Genomic DNA, 21,961 nt, shown 5'->3' on the forward strand with positions numbered 1-21,961 from the left:
CCCCACATGTTTTCATGGAGCTCTCTAAACAGCAGCCCTCCCAACATGCCAGGGTCTTCATCTTGGACTTTCCACCATCCAGAAGGGTGAGGAATTTCCCTTCTTTATAAATAACCCTTGGACAATTTGATAATAATGGATGTTAGCCCTTCGAGTAAAAGGTATTATATTTGGTGTTCTGTTCTATCAGCAGAAGTAGGCCAACATATTTCCCATGAAATACTTGCTATTTACTATTAATGCATATGGCAGACTTTAAAATGCAAGTTATAAAAACCATCGGTTTGGCCCCATGCCCCCCACAGTTCAAACTTCAAGTCCATTTGTAGCCTCTGAATTGCCTTTCTGGGCTAGGCTCAGGTGGCTATGGCTCAGCTACACCAACATCTACTGACAAGTAGGAAAGCCCAGCCCCTCAGGTGGGCTCCTAGCCCCTCCTCTTGGTCTGTTCTTTCTGATCTCTGTCTCTGCTGGCCAGGGGTGGGTCCTTCCTCCTCAGTGTGCCCTTGTCTCTTCACCAGAGCGCTGTTTGCTTCCTTCCTTGGCCTCACATCCATCACACCAATGTTTGTTCCTTGGATTCCTTTCCTAGACTGTGACTAGGGTCACCGGGACCCTTATGCGTCCCAGCATCTTTGGGAACTAGACTAAAGCCTGTTGCTCAGGGAGTCCTGTGTCACCTTGGCCTTGGGCTCTGGGATCAGATTAGTCACATATGGCTTGTGCTTTGCTACTTGTTAGAAAAATCTTACAAAAGTTATTTATCAACCTTCTACATTTAAAATAGGAATAACAGAAATTCTGATTTCACAGGGTTGTTTTGAGGTTTAAGTGAGAACTTCTGGCTAAGAGTCTAAGTCAGAGGCCTGGTACAGATAGACACAAGATAGCAGAAAATGTCCTTGTAATGTGCTTAATAAATACCAGCTAACATAGGAGAACAGGGTGAATAGTGTATAAGGCTACGTGGGACCTGCGAGAGAAGGGAGTCATGGTTTTGGCGATGGACACTGAGGAAAAGGTGACATGTTGGACTTAACTTCCTTAACATTCGCTGCCAGCATGGTGACAAGGCGTAAATAGGAACAGTGCTTTTCTAGGACATGAAGCAAAACTGTTGAGTGGCAAGAATGCCCTGATTGCTAAGACTGTGTGAGTCCAGAAAACATGAGACACATTCGCCACCATCGTATTTACATGGTTCAGTAGTTTCATCTAGTCATCCCAACACAGAAGTAAGCAGGCAGGTGTCAGCATCTTGATGTGTGTATGTGTGTGTGTGCATGTGTGTGTGTGTGCGCGCGCGTGTGTGTGTGGGGGGGGCTAGAACCTCAGGTGTCAATTTCAAGGAGTCATTTACCTTTTTCAGGAGTAACTTGCCAAAGTAGGTTTGGGCAGCTGGACAGCAAACCTCGGGGATCTGCCTGTTTCTGCCTCCCCTGCACTGGGATTAGAAGTATGTCCCACCATGGCAGACTCATTTTTTATGGATCCTGAGGATTATAGATAGGCCCTCATGTTCAAAAGGCAAGGACTTCGTGGCTGAGATAGCTCTCTAGCTTAGCCTCTTTAAACAAACTTAGAAAAAGAAGCAGTTTTCTCAGCGTTGGGCATTGAACTCAGGCTACCCTTCCCATACTGCTCTGTCCCAAAGGACCAGAGGAGTAGATCATGGAGGGTTACAGAAAGATAGACAAGGAAGAGAGGGGACGCCATTACACACAGCAACAGCAGCAACAACTCCCACAATCAGCGCACTTTAGAAAACCCCTCCGTGGGGTCTAGAAAAAAACCCACAAACATTAAAGGAGATGGCAGACATTAGAGAGTAAAACCACGCTAGAGGGCCAAAAATTAACCAAAAGCATATATGATAAACAGTACCAGGAAAACCAGGGCTCGCTATAAAACTGTAATTGCTGCAGCTCAGGAACTAGGAGATAGAGCCCTGCTTCTTTTGGAATTGGGCCTGCTTGGCATGAGGTTTTGGCTCCATAAAAATAGTCACAGCCAAGATTACCAAACACCTGAGGTGGCAAGGCACTGACTTACACATGAGAGCTGTGTGGCCAACATGAACGCTTTCACCATGCCAACTGCCTCCCCATCTTTTTTGAGACCAGTTTTCAAAACAAAAGAAACAAAGGGAGGCGATTAGCATTACAAATCATACTAGTTAAGCTTTGTATGCTAGAATTAAGAAATCATTCATTATTATTTTATGTTTATATGTGTGTGCCTGAGTGTATGGATGTACATCACATGCATGCAGGAGCCCGTGGAGATCAGAAGAGAGGCCAGATTCCCTGGGACTGGACTAAGAGACTGTTGTGATCTGCCGTGTGGGGCTTGGTCCTCTGCAGGAGCATAAATGCTCTTAACAACTGACGCGTCTCTCCGCCCCCTATGACTGATATTTTTAAGGAACTGATTAGTTCGTGAGACTAAGTCATGTTTATGGCATCGCATCTCCTTAGTGGCATGCCATTTATTTCTAATATTTCTCTTTCATGGCGTGGGCAGCAGCAGGAGAACACCAAGACTAGTGACAACCATGCAGAGTATCGGTGTCTTCTCTCACCTCCTCACTCGTCCATAATGACACCGGCTGTCCCAGCACCCACGTGCCTACTCACCTACACACAGTTTGGTTAATTAGAACATCTAAACTTCGATATTTTAGTTGGCTTGTCTAGACTCCGAGGTGGAAATTTCTGATTCCAGGTTTCCAGAGTTGTTTTCCTGTGGTCCAAGCCATAGAATGGACTTCTGGGACCATCAGCGTAATGTTAATTGTTGTTTTATGCAAATGTATTTTTGTTATTTATCTCAAGTTTTCTTTTTCTTGGTTTCATCTTACATGACTAGTGTTTGTATACTAAACTCCCATAGTGAAGCCTCTTCTTTTTCTCGAGTGATCAAATAAACTGAGCTTCTTCTGGGTCCAGTCACTTCCCACACACTCCTTTGCTTTTTCACTTTTGAGCATTTATATCCAAAATTCCCACACATCCAAAGAAATTAGATATAGACACATATACACACATAGATAAGACACATACACACAGATGTTAGAAACAGGCACATGTAACCAGAGATACACATACAAAGACACATACACACAGGGATGTGCATGCACACATTGATATTACCTCTGGACACTCATACATCTACATACACATGTGCATGTGCACATGCACACATACGCACACTCAGATACACACAAGCCCATACATGCACACATGTACACGTATACATACACGAGTACATGCACACACACACAAACATGCACACACGTTCTCTCTCTTTCTCTCTCTCTCTCACACACACACTCTCTCTCTCACACACACACATACACACACACACACACACACACACACACGCCTCTCTGGAGAACAGGATAATACTCTTCTCACTGGTGTTCTGCTTGTTCACAGAGAAGCACCTGCCCTTTCTAGACCGATTGTTTACTTGAGGGAGTGAAGCAGAGGGCTTTCACAAACATTTTCATATTTACCACACAAAAACTACCTAAAAATACTTTTCAAGTTAGGCTCAAAGACTTCTTTGTGTCGAATGTGTTTTACTCAGATGTTTTGTTATCTCGGGGCAGTTTATTGGACTGTGCCTGTCTAAAGTCTGAGCAAACAGAAATCTCATATTTGGATACCTATTGGCTTGTTAAATCATTCATTTGTTTTTGATTTTACATGATGCTATTTATTGCTAGGACTTTTAGTCCTGAAACACTATTTTTAAATACACTTGGATCTGATAGAACTGACAAAGCACCCTGATTCCCTGTTTACCAAGGAGAAGGCATGTGAGCATACTGCCAACATATTACCCTGGCCACAGATACTGGGTGGTAATATCCCAGCGCTGGACTCTGCGTCCACTAGTGTTTTATGCTGTTGGCCATGTTGCGCTCTGAATGTCAACTTGTTTACTGAAGAATAGGGATGCCGCTAATTACCATGCTGGCTCCCAGTGCTCCCTACTAGGAACTGCCACAAGGACATCATATGTGTTACCTCATTGTTCTTCATGGCTACTCTGCTGTAGCTGTGCTCCTTTATGTAAGCAATTGAAATAGCTTACAGACCACACAGTCGGTAAGGATGCAGGAGCTAGCCCCCTGTACTTGATCGAGAGTTTTGACCTGTATTCTTCTCTGTTAACCTCTCGCTTGTTCAGGGAATCAAAGCAAAGCAGCTGAAGGCGGCTGCCACTGTTATTCTTGTGGTCATTGTTGCTGTAACATTTCCCATGCACAAGAGACAGCAACAGGAAAACAGGTCTTTTGCTTATTCTTAGAATTGTTAAGTTTAGAGTAACTACTCTATTTAATTTTGCTTGTTTTTCACTTACAATGAGTTGTTTGACTTCATGCAGCCTAGTATTCCCTAGGTCACATGGAATATTCCATACTTTTCCAGCTAGGAAACCAGGGAGAGTTACACACTCTGAGAGCTGAATTCTGAATAACAGTAGAAGCCCTATGCTTGGGAAAACCATGGTGTTTTACTCCATACAATATGGTGGCCAAGTGCATTTCCAATTTATTTATCCTATATTACTAGGGGGAAAAGACCCCAAAGTCTGTGAATGCAGTCATTTTGAAATTTCCTTCTTTTATTTCTCGCTTTGCTGGTTAACCTCTACTTTCCATCCCCCCAAACAATCAGTGGTCATTGCTGACGACTGTGGACACAGAGTGTGAAGGTCTGCACCTGAGGAACTGGTCTTCCCAGAGCTTCACATATTATATCTAAATGTTGCTACTAAAGCCAGGCGGTGGTGGCTCACACCTTTAATCCCAACACTCGGGAGGCAGAGGAAGGCAGATCTCCATGAGTTGGGGGCCAGTCTAGGCTACAGAGCAAGTTATAGGATAGGCTCCATAGCTACACAGAGAAACCCTGTCTCGAAAAAGCATAACAAACAAAACAAAAACCATCCCCCAAAACAAACACCATCCCCCCAAAAAACACCCCTCCCAAAAAAAAGCAGCAACAAAAACCAAATGTTGCTATTGAAGGACTAAACCACAGAGAACAAGTAAAAACATTTTGTAGAAGGTAAGAAAATCTTCCAGTGAAAAATATATTATGTCTACTTGTGATTCCCTGACCCTCAGGTCACCTGTCAAGTGTTCTCAGCTTCTGGGGCCTCCTACAAACCTGCCCCCTAAAAAGCCAGACGCTTATCAGAGAAGCCTCACGTACACTAATGATGAGCCTATGTGCTTGCCCTAAGACAGGTGCTATCTAATCCTTACTGTGTGGATAAGGAAGTAAAGACACCCTAAGACAGGCATTACCTAATCCTTACTGTGTGGATAAGGAAGTAAAGACAGCAACAGGCTAAAGCCTTGGCCAGGGACAAGGTCGAAGAGCGGCAGAACCAGGGCTTGAACTGAGGATCTGGCTCTGCAGCTGCAATCTCACCACAACAGCCTTTGAGTCTTCCTGTTTATCATAAATGCCTCGTTCGAAGTTGGGAATCATGTTCCAGCTTTTAGTTTGCACACTACCAGCCAACGTCTGCTTGGGCCGGTCACTTAATACTGTTGGCCTCTTTCCTCACAGATAAAATTCTAGAACTGGACCAAGCTACGCTCTGAGTCTATAACCCGAGGCTCTGAGGGGGACTCATCTGTCAAAAACTCTAGACAACTTTACTGGCTAAACTTGCAGATTTCTGGTTTCTTAGAGTGTAAACAGTGAAACCCTGCAATCTTTTGATCTTTCAATGGTGAAGTGATGGGATGTAGTGAGAATTAAATAACCCCCAAATTATATTTTCCAGTGTCATAAAACAATTATTTTATTATGCTAACTCCCAAATTCTTTCCATGGCCCTGATCCTCTCAATCACCAAACATGAGGGAACCCTGCTTCCAAAAACTGGTTGACCACATTGTGACCCATAAAAAAACTATGGATTCACTGGGTATGATGATGATCCATCAGTATTATCTAGCGTGAGGCATAGGGCCTAAGGAAAGGGGCACATGTCCGTATTTACAATAGCAGATACTAGTCCGGTCATATAGCCTAGGGCTTGGGGAAGGCATCTCCAAATGTCTTATGCGGCAGACTAGCAGTTACAGAGCTGGTAAAAATGCTAGGGTGAACTTTCATTTTGAGTTTATTTACTAGAAATAAATATGGAAAGGGAGTTTTATACATTTTGGGGTCCAGACAGCTGTTGCCAGACATTATCACCATGCATACCAGACACTAGCCTTTCTTTATGTCAGGAGTACAACCCGCTGAACCACACACTCCACCTGTCTGATACACAGCTGCAGCAAGACGCCGTGTGCTAACAAGTAGTCTTGTCTCCGCCGAGCTTCTGCAGAATACCTTCCTGGAGATAGCGAGTTCACAAGGGTGAGCTGGAAAACAGCACCTACTCTTCTAAATCCAACTCACATGTGGTTTCATTTCCCTCTGCCACAGGTCAGCTGTATCATCTGCCTCCATCAATTTAAAAATAAAAATCGGCGACAGTGCCCATTTTCTCATAAAATATTTCTAGGTGTGCCTGGGATATGCCTTCAAATCTGTGTAAGCGCCTGGCAGGTAACACAGAAAAAAGGAGAGAGAAATGCGTGTCTTCCTGGCCGCTAAGCCATCAGCTTACTGTCTCTCTTTCCCCCAATTGCTAACAAATGGGGTCCCATTACCAGAAGACTGCAAAACATTGAACTCGACAGCGGGTGCATCTTGGGAGAAGATCTGGTTCTATGTCAGCGTCTTCCCCATACTAGAATTCCAACATCATTTTATTTTTTTTTCTCACAGAGAAGAACATTGATAAATGGTGTCTGTCTAGCTGTGGTGGTTTTTTACATTTATAAATACCTTGCTTTTAACAGTTTCCTCCTGTGATTTTTATCCCACAGCTCGACAAAGTTTTAAACTCTATGAGCTTCAGGTAATACAGTCTGATTTTTCTGGTTTGCTCAGCCAGGAAAAATGTGATGGGTGGGGGAGGGGCTGGAGTACCTGTGACCCACAGAAATGATGTTTTAAGATCTAGAAAATTCCCTAAGTAGGTGCATTTGTTAAACAGGCTTCCATTATGATCTTGAGTCTGATTTCCCAAAGTCATCCCCGGCACACTCAGGAATGATCTAGACAGTCCTCTCCTGTGCACCTCTGCCACTAATGAAGCAGGAACCCATGTGGCTAAAGCCAAGGCATATATTTCCTGACCTCTTCTTTACTCCTTAAACTTTAAAACAACTTGAAGATTGACTTTCAAACAAACGTCTCTTAACACTGCCCTCTGTGTGTGTTAGGCAAAGCTTCCAAAGACACTTACACAATAGGCAGTCTTTTGGAAGAGAGATCAGACAGCAGGGTCCGGAAAACTGATCTTCTGAAATATCTCATGTGGCAAGGGATGAAGGGATGGCTCAAACAAAACGAGGGAACAATAGCTCTGTACCTCGCACTTATGTGACCTCAAGCTTCACAGAGTTGAGAGAGCCTTGCCAAATGTTCTTAACCCAAGAGTTTGTGATCCCTGAGTTTACAGCTACGGATGATGGCATGGTAGAGGGATTGCAGGAACCAAGCTGCCCTTGTGTTCCCCTCTGTTGCCCCATGACGCAGGGCAAAGAAAGTGCTTTATAGGCTAAGTCTCTCTCCTACCTTCTGAAATAATAGAGGTGGTTAAGGGAGCAGAGTTTCCAGGAGAACTCACGGAAGTATGGAGATGATAGACAGGTAGTGTCCATAGGTACAGAGGTTGAGGGAACCTTCAGTAAATTGATTTGATGCCTTCATACCAGTTCCTGTAATTGCTGGTACAGAAATATGTCAGCTCCCTAGTTATTAAACATAACTACAGGGACCTTTATACAGAAAAACCAAGTATTTTAAGGCTACCTGAGAAAGAGAAAGGGCACAGATGGCCAAGTACAAATGACCCTAAAGTCTATACTGAGATTCTTAGGGAGTATCTAAGTTCATGTTAATAGCATGGTTGATCAGAATTTTAGGGGAAAAATCTCTTTGACATCTACAGTGATAAGATAATTATCTGGGTGGCTATCTTCCTCAATCTACATTAGATGACCATTTGTTCAGTTTATATGTTAATTCCTCATGTCTCACCCACGGCTCTTATGCCTTGCCTGGCGCGAAGTGACTGGTTTGTATAATGGTCTCCCATTGTACTTTAGTGCCTGGCCCAGGATCTAGGACTCAGACTAGTTTTTTCTTCCAGAGCCTATAGCAGAGAAAGAATTAAAAAATGTTCATGGAACTAAGCTGGGTTTTCCTTTAGTCAGCAGAAAATTGCTACCCTCCAAGGGCTGGAGTTAACTGTGGGATACTTTTGGATCAGACATTCTCAGGAACTCCAATTTTCTGAAGTCCACAAAAATTGCCTACTTCCTCTAAATAGGGACAGCTTCTTATAGAGATATATAAACCTACCCCCTCTGAAATCCCAAACTAATACCTGTTAACTTAATATTGCTAGGTACCACATGGAGCACTTAAGGCTCATATCCTCACAACAGCCCTTTTGAGGTTAAAGAGGAAGAGACTGAGCTCTGAGAAGTTACACAAGCTCTCTGCAGCCGAGCTGCTGGCAAATTCACACGCACTGGATCTTAACCCTAATTTGTCCAAGTCCCCAATCTCAGCTGGAATAAGGGCTTGAGCTGAGAAATGTACATCTTGGTTGTTTGTTAGCTCAAACAGTTTTGCGTTGTTATTATTATTACTTAGTTGAGGGATGAGAAGGGAGGGTGGAAGGAATTGGAATGCTGTGCTTTTCATAACAGGTAGAAAAGAGCCAGCTAGGAATTTGGAAAGTTAAGAGGCAAGTTGTTGAGAGTAAGCCTCTGGAGGAGAGGCAGGAGGTACAAACGAGCTATTTAAAAATGGCCCAGAAAAGGAGGCAGGGAGCTAGTTTGGCAGAGGAGGGTGTGTTTGTGTTTGTGTGTGTGCATTTGAGCAGGCACAAGCTCAGGAGGTGGTGGTAATTCATTACATTAGCCGACCTCGGCTCAGCACAAACTGGGGCAATGGCTGTTTGTGATGGCAGAGCTAAACCTCAACGTGCCAAGGCAGCCTCCAGCATCTTCCAGGTTTGCGAGCCTAGGCTACATCTTTCTTGATGACTCAGTATTTCTTCTTCAGAAAAAAAAAAATTGTAAGGGAAAAGAAGTTCTATGCTTGCTGAGTCAGCACGGGAGTTGAAAGGATTCACTCAGGTCTGTTTGAGCCGTCTTTTTTACACGCTTCATTTCCTAAGGCTTTGGCTTTGCCCCGGGAAGTGTTGGCTCTGATGGGTTTTTGACTCTCTCCCATTCAGTGTGCGCTCTCTGTAGGAGCTGCTTTCCATTCTCAGTAGCTGGAAGCATGAGCTTTTCTGGGTTAGGGCTACAGTCAAACAGTGTTGATACTTCCCCAAAGGTAATTCCCAGGCCTACAAGGAGTGCCTGAAATAGAAGGGGAACAGCCGGAGAGATCGCGAGATCTATAATAATCATAGATAAAGGGAAACACTGACCCCTAAGCTCTTAGTGACTGCTCTATGAACCTACCACTTGGGGGTTATGTGTCTCTCTGAACCAGTGGTTCTTCACATGTGGATTCCGCTCCCTTTCGGGGCCACATAGTAGATACCTTGCATATCAGATATTTATATTACAATGCATAACAGTAGAAAAATTACAGTTATGAAGTAGCAATGAGACAATGTTCTGATTGGGGTCACAACAAGAGGAACTGTATTAAAGAGTCACAACATTAGGACAGTTGAGACCCTCAGAGCTAAAGACTTATTTATCGCATATCTAAATGCAGGATGGGAATAGGATTATTATAAGTTATAGGGAAATTACACATTATAACATATATTAAGAGATTGGCACTGTGTCTGGTGTGGCGACTTAAATGATAAATGCCCCCATTGGTTCATGTACTTAATCACTCAATTTTTAGTTGGTGACAGTGTTTGGAGAAGTTCTGGAACATTTAGGAGGTGTCATTTGGTAGAGGAATTACATCACTGGGGATGGGCTTTCAAGGTTTACTGCCTTACCCCACTTCCCTCTGTCCTTCCTGTGTAGATAAAGATATGGTCAGACAGCTTACAGCTGGCAGTATGGTTTTGGTCATATTCCATCACTGTGACAAAAGAGCAGTGAATACATCGTGTCTGGTATATTAATTGTAACAAATAAAGGCAAGCATTAGAACACTGTATCTCATTCAAAGCAGGGCTCAGGCTACTGTCTGCACCACAGCTGGGTTTTCCTTGCTTTCCTCCTCCACTCTCTTAGCTTCTTTTCCTTCTACCTTCCTTATTCCCTCGCATATGTATTTGTGGAGCACGGCTATGAAAAGCACAATTTACGTAAACTTCCTGATTTTGTTCTGACTCATCACAGACACCATGGCTCATTCTCTGGTGTCATCTTACTTGCCACAGGGACTTCCAAACCCCCCTACTCCCCATTGTGGGTCCTAATACATTAACATGTTTAGGGATTGTGGTGGTTTGAATAAGATGGTCCCCGTAACCTTATATATTTGAATGCTTAATTATAAGAGAGTGGAACTCTTCGATAGGCTTAGAAGGCTTATGAGGCATGGCCTTGTTGGAGGAAGTGAGACACTGGTGGTAGGCTTTGAGGTCTCCAAAGCCCACACCAGGCCCTGCCTGCAGATCAGGATGTAGCTCTCAGCTTCTGCGTCAGTATCATGTGTGTCACCACGTTCCCATCACTATAATAATCGATAATAATAGACCAACCCTCTCAAACTGTACACAAGCTCCCAGTTAAATGATTTCTTTTTTAAGATCTGCCTTAGTCATGGTGTCTCTTTACAGCAACAGATTAAGACAGGGATGTTGAACTCTGTCTTCTTTGTCCTCGTTTCTTCACCTCATTGAGGTGCTTAAAACTCACTTTATCAGATTAATTAATAGTACCAACTCTAATTTCCCAACAGGTTCCACCTTCTGAAGAACTTGTGGATACCACGGAGACCAGCTATTCTGCTTCCTTGTCTTGTGCTGCGAAGCCAGATCCTTTCAGGCAGGAGGCTGGCTCAAGGCTAGATTCTATTTATAGCTTCTCTTAACTTTGCCCCCACTATTACTTGGTTAACAAATTTTAGGAAAAGCTGCAATGAGTAGGAAATAAATACAAAGGTCCTAGACCATAAGGCTTAAGGAATTGGGAATTTCCTTGTTCCTCTGTCTGCTGTGGAGACCAGCTGACTGCCTTGTGTGCTCATCCTTGCAATCCCCCTCTGTTGTCAGAAGAGTTATCTTTGTTTGATAGGAAAGGCAATTTAATCACACAGCAGCCCTGGACCCTAAAGAAACAAGAACCACAACATTTATTTGAGTTCAAAGCCCCGCCTTGTTTTTTTTATTTTAAGTGAACTTCATTTTTCTGATGGGGAATATTTAGCATCGTGAAGTCTCCTTTTGGTGTTTGTCTTAGTCAATGTTCTATTGCCATGAAGAGACACAATGACCAAGGCAACTCTTACAAAAGAAAGCATTTACTTGGGAGATTGCTTATGGTTTCAGTGCTAATCTATTATCATCATAGTGGGGAGCATGGTGGCATGCAGGTCAGCACGACCTGGAGTTGAGAGCTTTACATCCTGATCTATAGGCAGCAAGAGACACTGGGCCTGCAGTAGGCTTTTAAAACCTCAAAACCTAACCCAATGACACTCTTCTTTCAACAAGGCCTCATCTACTTCTAAAAGGATCATAGCTCCCAATCCTTCTAATCCTTTTAAACAGTTCCACTCCCTGGTGACTAAGCATTCAAATATATGAGCAAGCCACAGTGTTCATCCCAAATATTTCCTCATTCTTGTCAAGGTTCTTCCTATGGAAAAATGTTTTTTTTTTTTAAAGGAATCAAAAACACTAAGATGCTAATGAGCTCCCTCTCCCAGAGGCACATGTACTCATAATGAAAATCATGGCTCCTCTATGTATTTATACTGTCACCCATACAAGAGTAATGTCCTGAGAGAAGAAATGTCCTGGCTTTTTTGAATCACATGGCTAGATCCCTCGAGTGGCCCAAAATGTGACTTATGCCCACTTAGGACTAGTAGTGATAGCACAAGTTAGAGTGTGGACTGCCTTTACCTGTCCCAAATGTAGTCTGTGACTCTTTTTTTTTTTTTATTTTTATTTTTATTTTTTTTTTCTTTATTTATTTATTAAATATTTCAGTCTCTTCCCCACCTCCGCCTCCCCTTTCCCTCCCCCTCCCCCAATACGTTCCCCCTCCCTCTTCAGCCCAAAGAGCAATCAGGGCTCTCCGTCCCGTGGGAAGTCCGAGGAAAACCCTCCTCCATCCAGGTCTCGTAAGGTGAGCATCCAAACTGCCTAGGCTCCCACAAAGCCACTACATGCAGTAGGATCAAAGACCCATTGCCACTGTTCTTGATGTCTTAGTAGTCCTCATTGTCCGCTATGTTCAGTGAGACCGGTTTTAACCCAGGCTTTTTCAGACCCAGGTCAGCTGGCCTTGGTGAGTTCCCGATAGAGCATCTCCATTGTCTCAGTGTGTGGGTGCACCCCTCGCAGTCCTGAGTTCCTTGCTCATGTTCGCTCTCCTTCTGCTCCTGATTTGGACCTTGAGATTTCAGTCCGGTGCTCCAATGTGGGTCTCTGTCTCTGTCTCCTTTCATCGCCTGATGAAGGTTAATATTCAGGAGGATGCCTATATGTTTTTCTTTGGATTCTCCTTCTTATTTAGCTTCTCTAAGAACCCGAATTATAGGCTCAATGTCCTTTATTTATGGCTAGAAACCAAATATGAGTGAGTACGTCCCATGTTCCTCTTTCTGGGTCTGGCTTACCTCACTCAGGATAGTGTTTTCTATTTCCATCCATTTGCCTGCAAACTTCAAGAAGTCCTTGTTTTTTACTGCTGAGTAGTACTCTAATATGTATATATTCCATACTTTCTTCATCCATTCTTCAATTGAAGGGCATCTAGGTTGTTTCCAGGTTCTGGCTATTACAAACAATGCTGCTATGAACATAGTAGAGCATATATTTTTGTTGTATGATAAGGCCTCTCTTGGGTATATTCCCAAGAGTGGTATTGCTGGGTCCAGGGGTAGGTTGTTCCCGAATTTTCTGAGAAACAGCCACACTGCTTTCCAGAGTGGTTGCACAAGTTTGCATTCCCACCAGCAATGGATGAGTGTACCCCTTTCTCCACAACCTCTCCAGCAAAGGTTATCATTGGTGTTTTTGATTTTAGCCATTCGGACAGGTGTAAGATGGTATCTTAAAGTTGTCTTGATTTGCATTTCCCTGATCGCTAAGGAAGTTGAACATGACCTTAGGTGTCTTTTGGCCATTTGAACTTCTTCTATTGAGAGATCTCTGTTCAGCTCGGTGCCCCATTTTATAATTGGGTTGATTAGCCTTTTACAGTCTAGTTTCTTGAGTTCTTTATATATTTTGGAGATCAGACCTTTGTCAGTTACGGGGTTGGTGAAGATTTTCTCCCAGTCAGTGGGTTGCCTTTCTGTCTTAGCGACAGTGTCCTTTGCTTTACAGAAGCCTCTCAGGAGGTCCCATTTATTCAATGAGGCCCTTACTGTCTGTGCTGCTGGGGTTATACGTAGGAAGTGGTCTCCTGTGCCCACGTGTTGTAGAGTACTTCCCACTTTCTCTTCTATCAGGTTCAGTGTGTTCGGACTGATATTTAGGTCTTTCACCCACTTGGACTTGAGTTTTGTGCATGGTGATAGATATGGATCTATTTTCATTCTTCTACAGATTGACATCCAGTTTTGCCAGCACAATTTGTTGAAGATGCTCTCTTTTTTCCATTGTATAGTTTTAGCTCCTTTATCGAAAATCAGGTGCTCATAGGTTTGTGGATTAAAGTCAGGGTCTTCTATTCGGTTCCATTGGTCGACTTCTCTGTTTTTATGCCAATACCAAGCTGTTTTCAATACTGTAGCTCTGTAATAGAGTTTGAAGTCAGGGATGGTAATGCCTCCAGATGTTCCTTTATTGTATAAGATTGTTTTGGCTATCCTGGTTTTTTGTTTTTCCATATAAAGTTGATTATTGTCTTCTCCAGATCTGTGAAGAATTTTGATGGGATTTTGATGGGGATTGCATTGAATCTATATATTGCTTTTGGTAGAAAGTCTGTGACTCTTATATGTTTGTCAGGCCCAAGGACAATAATTACCCAAGGACAGTACAGGAAGGCAATGAACACAGAATGTGGCTGGGAGCTGGTTTATTCTTTCTTGCCTCTGTGGTCTTAAACATGTCTTCTGAGCTATACCTTTCCCGAGTCTTTTTGCAGGTTGGGCTCTCCTAGTTTGAGAGACATCAAACTCTAAAGAGCTCTTTAGCTAAACTGTTTATGAGGCCTTCTGCTTAAAACTTCCAAGGAAAGCTTTGTGTACACTCAGGGGCCCATAATAATTATTTTAAAGCTTTGCACAAATCTTTGACTATCATTAGAAGCAGATTGCTGGGAAAGGCAAAAAATTGAAAATATGAAATTCTTACTTTGAGAGGTGCCATTTTCATTCTCCTAACTGCCTGTAAGCGGGCACTTCCATCCTCAGGGTGCCTGTGAACAATGGGACCAGTGACTGGTGTATGTATGGCAGCTTTGGTGCAGGGAAGAATGTTGGGACTGTTTAATTGATATCCACCTTGGACAGTCTGTAAGACATCAGGATTTAAAATATATGGGGCTGAAGTGTATCTCCATCGTATAGAGCTTGCATCGTATGGTTGTGGCCATAGATAGAATTCAAGTACCAAAGCAAAACAAAACGAAACTTTAAACAAGTGAACAAGTGGCCATATCCAAAGACAAAACCTTGACCATCCTTAAGACCTGGCATTCCCAGCTGCAAAGAATAAAGAGGGTTTTGCTCATAACGATAACCACAGCATGATGCCTGGCATAGGACAGTCAACAAATGCTTACTCAATGGAGACTGAATAAAGAGAAATTCTGATTATCTTTAAGGGCATCATAAACCTCTCAGTAGAGGGACGCGGTGCATTTGATATCCTTTGCACACATACACATGTAATAAAGGTGTTGTGAAAACATGTAGCGTTTCTGTCTGCAGCTGTCCTCGGTACATTAATGATGGCCCTCAGTGTTTCATATGGAGAGGGAAATCTTATTCTCAGTACGTGTCATGGTTCTTTATCATGGAAACCAGTTCCTGTTTTATGCAGAGATGTTTCTGTGCATTAAATGTGATTCCAGGTATTTTTTTTTTCTAATAGGATCCATGCACAGTTTTTTTTCTCACTTGCAAAACTTTTTATTCTATAGGAAATAGTCCCTATCTTCAAAGGATCCCAGAATGTTAGGGCTGGAGGGTTTCGGTGACCAAGATCCTTAGCTATCATGATGATGACATCCTTTATGACACCCTTACCTGGGGCGCCATTAGCCTGTCAGCTGGACGGGCTAAGTCAGCACACTCTGTGTTACTGGAGAGAGCAGGCAAAATGCTAACAATTTGTACTGCTTTGCCACTGAAAACCTCATGCAGAATACATCATTTCTTATTCTGTCACAAGAAATAATTTGAGATACATAGGTGATAAGAAAAGCTAGCCATCACTATTTTCTTGTCTTTGATGGTCAGTAAGGGTCAGTAAGACTGGTCCTTTCATGACCCTGTTTAAGCTCTAAACACCTCCATCCCCCCAACCCGGCCTGGCCTCAGTCTGTTCTTTAAGGCACTTACTTTTTGTTCTTTCCTGTGTTCTGAAACATGTTCTCTTTCCTTCACCCGGATGACCCCTAGTTCTTGTCCTCACCATGCACCACAGGTTTTACCTCCTCCAAAAAGAAGCGACCTTGAAGCCTTAAGCTCCCTCAGAAACGTGTAATGGCCTTATCATCATTGAAGTCTTCCCTCAACAGGTGTCATCTTCGAGATGGGGTTTTGTGTTCTGGTCATTTTGAGGACTGGTATCAGCAGCCTGTTGGCCACGAAAATGCCCATTTCATTTTGACTTTTTCAGAACTGAAATGTAAAAGGCTCCCTGCTTTAACTTTTGTGCAGAAAGTTACCAGTGGTCAATGGTCTATATGAAGACTTCACAGAGGCAGGGTTTTGAGGTCTAAGGGGACAACCAATATTTTATGTGTTAAGAAACCAGAAGAGGCTTCCTTCTTAGAACTTGACAGATGGCTTTACCTAAAGCTGATGTTTGCATCTTTTTAGGATGAGTCTTACATTCTTTCAGGTGACATGTTGAAATGGTACATTTAGTTGCTCAATTTTCTCTCTAGCCTCACACGATATAATTTATGCATACAAAGTGATTTTAGCCTCCCGAGAAGGTTGCTTTTATTTTTGTTGGTACCGAACTGTTACTGGAACCATTCTGATCCCTGGGCTAACATTCCTAGTGGAGAATTAGCACATGTGCTCATCACTGGCCCAATGAGTCTCAACATTGAAGATGCTCATTCCTCGGCTGTAACCTACCCATCAGTAGAAAAAAGGGAGAAGGAGGAAGATAGACCTGGATATACCAGAGAAGTCAATGGTAGTAAAAGTTAGCACTCCACTGACCAGAGAATGGCCTCCAAATCTGGACTTAATTTCTCTGGATGCTGGTGAGCTTTGGTGAGCTTTTGCTTTATAAATTTAAAAGTTAGTGTGGACAGAGTCAAAAGGCAGCATGTGGAAGCTTTGGGGAACCAGCAGAAGATAAAGCAATCTTTAGAGAACGTCTTGAAATAGCAGCTCTTAAAACAAGACCAGGGGACCTGCGATGCTTTGAAATCTCTATCATCTAAATAAAAACATGGGTGTCTTAAAAGGTGACACCTTTTGCTCTGGCCATTTTAAGCAAGTATAAAAGAAAACTTGAAATCATGTGCCGTCCATGTGCATGGGCCTTGTTAGTGCACAATAAAGTGGGCGTTCTGGTCTGCTTTTAAAGAGGGGACTCTGTGACCCAAACACTCCCCTTAAATAAGGATTCCCAGCTTCTCTTATTCTTGCTAGTTCTAAGAACAGTCCTAGGCCTGAGCAAAGAGTCCGAGGCTATTACAGGGGGTGGGGAGCAGGAGAAGGAGAGGGAAGGGACTGATCATCGTTCCTGGAATTAGGAGCCTCCCCCTCCACTGTTTATCTCCTCGGCACCACTCAGCTGTTCTCTGCTGCACAGAAATAAAAGTTTAGTTTAAGAAGTATGTTAGAACAAAGCTGCAGAAATTGCCTGGAATTTCCTTCATTTTCAGCCATCTGGCTTTCATTGCTGACTCTGCTCCCCTCCTCCACATACATTTACCAAATCTTTTCAACACACGCTGGCCAAGCTATCAAATGCTTATAATTAATAACAGTCATACAGTTTTTTTTAAAAAGTGGTGACTTCTGGCTTGCATGGGCTGCTCTGTCACTGCTATTATAAGGCAGGGAGGTAGTCGCTTGTTTATTAAGACAGCTGAGATCTAATCAAATTTGTCTTGAATTTAAAAGAAATCATGCTTTCATTTAAATTACAACTATTATTTCTCAGCAAAACTAAAGACAACAATGCATTTTTTTCTGAGTGATTATTGTGATTCTCTTTTATTTTTCTTCATAATTAATTTTTGAGGCTCAGGTATCTCAGGTGGGCCTGGAACTCATGACCCTCCTGATTCTACTTCTGAGCTTTGGAATTTTAGCCATGTGCTCTCATAACTGGCAGGAAGACTTGAGCATGTGTGTGTGCATGTGTGTTTGTGTATGTGTGTATAAGTGTGTATGTGTGTGTACATGTGTGTGCATGTGTGTATATGTGTGTGTATGTGTGTGTGTGTATGTGTATGGGGAGGTAGGGCATTGAACCCAGGGCTTTATGAATGCTAGTCAAACACCCAGACACTGAGTTACATCCCAGCACAGATCCAGTTATTGTTACTGCTGTTGTTATTATTGACAGAGTCTCACCCCATAGCCTATGCTGGCCTGGAACTGACTATGCATAGCCTAGGCTCACACACCAAGTCCATGGCAATCCTTCTTGTCCCAGTACTCAAGAACTGAGGTTGTAGTTGTGACTCACTATATCCCTCATTCTAAAAAGTTATCCCATTTTAAAGGCGAGAATGAAGATCTGAAGACATCCATAGCCTTTTAAAAGTTAGCTGAAAGTGACCCGAGAGGCTTAGATCTACTTGTGAGTCTTTTTGAGTGTCCTGGGGATGCGAGAGCAGCATTAGGTGAAAAACTGAGCTTTCTGAGCAATAAATGCTGTTCGTGATGGTTCTTAAAAAAATCTTTTAAGAATTTAATTCCTGAATACACTATAATCATATTATTTCTACCCTTCCTTCCCTCTCCAATTCTTCCCATTCTTCCCTTCTCCAATTCTCCTCTTGACTCATGGCCTCTTCCTCTATAATTATTATTGTCAGACTGCCACATGTACACACACGTGTGCATGCGTGCACACACACACACAATCTACCGAGTCATGTTAGCATTGCCTGCATGTACATGTGTTTAGAACCAACCACTTAGGATTGGAGAACCTATCAGGAAGTTTATCCCTAGAGACAACTGACTCTCCCTCAGCAGGCACTGATCGCCTATAGTTCTCCGTCCAGGGATAGGGCCTTATGAGCCTTTCTCCCCCAGACAAGGGCACGTTGGCTGGTGTGGTCACTGCAGGTCAGGAGCAGGCAGTCATACTGTTCAGAGCTCATGACCGCAGCATCTCTATCATGTCGAAGACACTATCTCACAGTAGCCATTTGGACCCTCTGATCTTTCTACCTTCTCTTCCTTGGTGTTGCCTTGAGTTTTAAAGAACAGGTTTCTTCATGAACTACTTAACTGATTAGAACACCCAGAAAGAGTCTATTTTTAAAAAAGCAAACAAACTGGGAACGGGAGACTGATTGCTTGCCCCACAGTGGATCTTGGCTCCTTTTAACAGTCCTCTCTGAGCCAGCATTGCCCACTGATGACACACTGGGGAAGTTGGTGGAGCCCCAGGGACTCAAGTTACTTAGTGTTCAATATGCACAAGGAGCTCCCTGCTCCATGACAGTAACTCCTTTTCTATCAACTTTGAAGAAAGCTCTCATTGGTGGTCTACAAACAAGGCTGCATCCAATGCTTTACGTTGAACTTCAGGGAAGGTTGCAAAGGAATGAATATTTTTCCTCCACAGTCTGATCTCTGCCCTCCCAGTATCAAACTTTCTGCTGATTATTGCTCACTACCGAACCTCTTTGTCCCTGTCCCCTCTGTCAATGTCCCCTTGTATCCGTCTTTACTTTGAGTATACTTTTCTGTATAATAAGTGGTAACATAAATGCTATAACCCTATATATACATTTTATCTTGACGATTAAAGCCCCGAGTTTGTGAAAAGGAGACTAATAATGGCATTTTAAACATCTCCTGGAAGACGGGAGGGAGGTGAGAAAGAGGATAGGAATAGCAGCGAGACCTTCCAGCTCTCATTCATTCATGCACTAAACCTTGCTAATTTCAAACATGGTCACCTCTTGGTTCCTAGATCATCGAGATCAAGAGAGAAGGATCAAGACATAAAACCAAGAGTAGGAACTTAAAAAAAAATTTAGTCTTTTCCTTAGAAACTACTGTTTATTTGAAAGTTCTCTAAACAAGGTAAGCATTGTACACATGCACACATATGCGCGCAGACATACAAACGACAGCTGGAAAAGTCAGAGTGTCCTTCCGACCTGGCAACATACCATCCCTGCTCTGAGTGACCAGGCCTGAAAGTGGCATGTGAGAATGCTGGGGGGAGCCAGCCATGTGTTTCTGATACCAATCCAGTGTCACACAAAGGACAGAAGAACCAAGTGTGGGCCTCAGAAGCCGCTCCAGAAAGACGCTGGATGTTATAGCGTTTGTCCCAGTGTATGAGAGACTGGTGGCTTCCTCAGCAGCAGTCATCCAACTGACAACTCCTAGAGGAGGGTGCTGATCTCAACCCAGTATCTCCTCACACACCCTAGCGAGAGCTTGAAGCATTTCTGTATGTGGTATAGACATGCTACGGTTTTCTTTTTTCCCAGAAAGCATGTGGAGTTTATCAAAGGCCAAAGGAATAAAAGATTGTCGACAGTTTGTGTCCATCATAAGATACACAAAAACAAGCAAGCAAGCAAATAAAGAAAACCAGGGACCACAGAAGCCTGCTGAAGAATGGTGAATTGAAGATGTAAATAACCCCCGACTAGACTGAGGATGTCGGGGAGAAAGTCACATGGCTACCCCTTTACCACACATGTGTATAATCTTACCCCAAGGAGACTGGGAAGAGGGGATTGCTCTGAAGGTACCCTGAAATAGTCCGCAGGAGAATCAACTAAAAAGGACCAGGGATAAAGCAACCTTATCTAAATTAACCTTAGTTAGCTCTTTGAGAATGAGAAAGCATTCTTGTAGATGATGATGATGATGATGATGATGATTATTTTCTGCTCAGAGAAAGAATAGATTCAGTAGTTACACATGTCAGCGATTTCCACCCAGTCCAAGTACTGACTCCCTGGCTTTGCCTTGGCCCACCACAGCACTGGAATGTGCTAAAAGGAGCAACATAAACAACATCAGTTGTTACACACAGAAGAGCTGGTAGCTGTGTGAAATGTCTGCCTATGGAATAATGAATTCTCATGGGATATTTGCACACAGCACAGCAACCGCATGGTATCTTGTCCAATAATTTCATTTTGTAGTTGGGGGGACAGAAAGAGCACCCACCTTGTTCAAGGTCACACAGCTATTTGGTGGCTGGCAGGATGAGACCCTGGCCTGTTAGCTTTCTAGCCAAGGGTCTCGCAGGCACTGTCACTAAGCAGAGGAGTTTGCATACTTTTTTAACCAAGTAAAGCCATAGGGTCACACAAACGAACAGCCGGGAGGTTTAGACAGACGAGAGACTAGTTGTGGCAGGCACACATGCCTATAGCAGCTCTGATATAGCCTTGTATGGGGTTTCAGAAGCTGGATATAGCTTCTCTCTTGTCTGATTCTTTGTCTAGCCCTTGACTCTCTAGTTTTCCTTGCTTTTGTTCTGACAAGTGGAGAGCTGCTCCAGGCAGGTGGCTGACTGCCGCCTAGGAGGATGTGGTGCTGGGGACCATATCCGCCTCTATATTTGAAGGTGAAAGCCCAGTCTTGCCATTCAGATCAATACATGGAACAACTTTGGTGACCAGAAGGTCACCATGGAGCTGTGCCATGTGTTTGGAGAAGGCCTGAATCTGTCTCCTTTAAGTCCCAATGAAAGGAAACTTCTGGAGCTGTCTGAGAAGGAAGATAATCAACACACAGGCTTTACTAGCAAACTCCTGTTAGCACCTGAAAACAATATAGTGACTCCTATATGATGAGTTTTGCATAGAAACGGGAAATATTCAGAAGCAACGTTCTTTTCATATCTAGAACATGACCTTATCCAGTGACATTCCTCAACACAGCTGTAGATGTGAAAGTCTGGCTTTAGCGCCTCAAACATATCCCTTCCAAACCGGAATCGTACAGAGGGTTTGCTCCAAAAAAAAAAAAAAAAAAGTATCTAGAAGGCAAATTTCTTGAGACACCATAAAATTGTGTGGACCAAAGCAGTGATTGGATTGATTAGGGAAGACTCAAGGTTGGGCGATAATGAGATGCAGGCAAGGCTGAACAATGAAAATGCTCTAATTGATTTTACGCATATGGAATGATACATACATGCCCCAGTGCATTCTAGAACAAATCTGCACGCTGTGTGCACGCAGATTTCACAGTAGGTCAGTCATACCACCCAGATGCTTTAGTACTGTACACTCTGTAATTTGAATGTCAGCTTATTACTGCGGCGTGAGGGCTTAGGACACAGGCTAAGAGGCAGCGTAGATCATGAAGTCTATGTCAGTTCATTTTCACTTCAGGGGCAA

The 21,961-nt window shown here is 43.1% G+C and overlaps 1 protein-coding gene across 1 annotated transcript in view; it reads right to left on the reverse strand.

Moving 5' to 3' along the window:
* Window positions 1-21,961, reverse strand: part of Adamtsl1 (ADAMTS like 1) — a 919,831-nt gene that overhangs the window by 130,341 nt on the left and 767,529 nt on the right. The gene's annotated exons all lie outside the window — the stretch shown is intronic.

Source organism: Alexandromys fortis, unplaced genomic scaffold (genome assembly GCF_014885135.2).
Source record: "Alexandromys fortis isolate MF-2015 unplaced genomic scaffold, M_Fortis_MF-2015_v1.1 scaffold_64, whole genome shotgun sequence".
Classification (NCBI taxonomy): Eukaryota; Metazoa; Chordata; class Mammalia; order Rodentia; family Cricetidae; genus Alexandromys; species Alexandromys fortis.